This window comes from Otolemur garnettii, unplaced genomic scaffold (genome assembly GCF_000181295.1).
Source record: "Otolemur garnettii isolate 467f Iridium unplaced genomic scaffold, OtoGar3 scaffold00051, whole genome shotgun sequence".
NCBI classification, from domain to species: domain Eukaryota; kingdom Metazoa; phylum Chordata; class Mammalia; order Primates; family Galagidae; genus Otolemur; species Otolemur garnettii.
Genome location: NW_003852446.1, coordinates 7,287,271 through 7,290,082, shown reverse-complemented (window position 1 = coordinate 7,290,082; position 2,812 = coordinate 7,287,271).

Genomic DNA, 2,812 nt, shown 5'->3' with positions numbered 1-2,812 from the left:
TCCCAGCTACTCAGGAGGCTGAGGCAAGAGAATCACCTAAGCCTAAGAGCTGGAGGTTGCTGTGATCTGTGATACCATGGCACTCTACCAAGGGCGACAAAATGAGACTGTCTAAAAAACACACAACATTACCAAAGAAGAATGGAGCAAATGTCATACTGCCTTATTCAGGGAAGGAGGAGCCTGTCCTGCCTGTCCCCATGACCCTGCCCCCATAAGCAGCCTAAGATATGGAATTGTACCCACTTTTGAAGGGGACCCAATTTTGTCAATGCAATTGTCTCTGTTTTACAAGTTGGAGTCACTCTTATGCTATACCCAGTTTCTAAACTGGAGACTGTGCCCTCTGGGCTCAGAGTACTCCTGCTGTGGGCTCAGGCCTGGACTGGCCTGGGAAAAGCTGAGGGTAATGGCCTTAGTGCTCAGGGCCTGGGTCAGTCACCTACTGGAATGGAAGGGAAGATGGACAACACAGTGAGGTCATCTGGCCCAGCTTGTATTCTGAGCTCAGAGGCTGGGAGGTGTCTCAGGCTGCCTGAGTCATGACCTACCAGGCCAGAGCCCCCTCCATCTGATAGAAAGGAAAGCCCATGTGCTGCCACCAACTGTGTCCAAAACCACCAGCTCTGCTCTTCCTCAGCCTGCCTTGCGCACCCCCAGGCGGTCTCAGCCTCCTTCCATTCTTGCTCCTCCCCTGGGGGAAGAATGGCAGCAGGGGTCTAGGAAACAGCATCTCCAAGCAGCTTAGAGTTGGCCATATTTACCTCAGCCTGGGGGGTCCTTTCTTCCTGCCCCTCCCCTCCAAAATGTGCCTATTGTTCAAGCTGCTCCCTCTCAATACCCAGTTTCCTTGGGAGTTGCCATTAAAGGGGAAAAAAATAGCCAGTGCCCAGAGTTCGGCCAGGGCCGAATTTTAACCGGCCACCCTTGGTATATGGGGCCGGCGCCCTACCCACTGAGCCACAGGTGCCGCCCTATTTATTTATTTTTATTAACTGATCCAGGTGATCCTGATCCTGCCAGCTGTACCTGCATCCCCATGGGCACAGAACGAGCTGAAGCCTTCCTTGTATGTTGATGATACCCTTTTGTTTTTGAGACAGTCTCAAGCTGTCACCCTGGGTAGAGTGCTATGGTGTCATAGCTCACAGCAACCTCCAACTCTTGGGCTCAAATGATCCTCTTGCCTCAGTTTTTCTAATTTTAGTAGAGAAGGGGTCTTGCTTTTGCTCAGGCTGGTTACGAACTCACAAGTTTAAGCAATCCACCTGCCTTGGCCTTCTAGAGTGCTAGGATTATGGACGTGACCCACCACGCCCGGCCTTGATGATGCACTTTAATGAATGTAGTTTTTGTCTTTCTTTCTTTATTATTATTATTATTATTATTTGCAGTTTTGACCGGGGCCAGGTTTGAACCCCCCACCCCTGGTATATGGGGCCTGCATCCTACTCCTTGAGCCATAGGCACCACCCGTGAATGTAGTTTCTATTGCTGTTTTTAGCCTTTTCACATCATTTAATGTGAGGCCTTGTACTTATTAATTTATATCTCAGATTGTATTTGATAGTTTTTATATTTATCAATTCTAGACTCTTACAGGTGATGGACGCCTCAAGAGAGAAGAGAATATGAAAGCAGCTGGTTTTGCAGAAATGTGTGTTGCATGGTGCCAGTTGGGCCTGGGCCGCTCTGCTTCCATCCCTTTTCCAAGGCCTGTCAGGGCCACTCCAGCCCACACTACCCCTGTGAAGACAGTGAGCACAGGCTCCTGCCTCCACCTTGCCCCTAGCAGCTCAGCCTCTCCACACCCCCATCCTGCTGGCTGTACACTCTTCTTGGCCCTCACTCTCACCCCTCAACCCTGTGCCCCAAGAGGATACAGAGTGGCACCGCTGACTCTGCAGCTGTGTGTGTCCCAGGTTCAGGCTCTCACAGAGTCCCACCCCCTGGGGTCTTACCTCACAGGGAATGTGTTTTAAAAATGAATTTGCACTGCGATGCCATCGCACTCTACCAAGGGCAATAAAGTGAGACTCTGTCTCAAGAAAAAAAGAAAAAAAATGAATTTGAAAACAAGCCAACAATTACTGCACTCCAAAAAAACAAAAAAGACCCTGATTTTATTGCACCAAAACTGTGGACATGCTAGCTTAGCATCCTCAGGACCAAGCTGTTGCTTAATTTTAATTAATTTATTTATCTGAGACAGAATCTCACTTTGTCGCCTTGGTGGAGTGCTGTAGTGTCCCACCTCAGAGCAACCTCAACTCCTGGGTTCAGGTGATTCTCTTGCCTCAGCCTCCTGAGTAGCTGGGACTACAGGTGCCCACCACAACGCCTGGCTACTTTTTGGTTGCAGTTGGCCCAGGGCCGAGTTTTAACCTGCCACCCTTGGTATATGGGGCCGGTGCCCTATCCACTGAGCCACTAATCAGTTATTTTTATTAACTGATCCAGGTGAAAATTGTGAGACTCCAGGACGACCTGGGCCAAAGGTTCTGAAGGGCAGTTTCCTAGCAGCCCTGGCTTGATGTGGGATGAGGCCATGCCATCATTTTCTCATTCGATGAGGTGTGTGCCTTGGCCAGCCCTGCATGGAGAGACGAGGGCTGGGGATAATCCACACTCTGCTGCCCTCCTGCTCTGCCCGCCCCAGCTCTGTATGTGTGTCTGAATTGTTGATCATGCAGAAGAACCTGCAGCCATAATTATTTGACTGTATCTTGACCGAGGGTTTGCAGTGCAAAGCCAGGCCAGTGTCGTACATTACTTACAAAAAAAGAGATCATTTATTTTTTTTTTTTTTTTT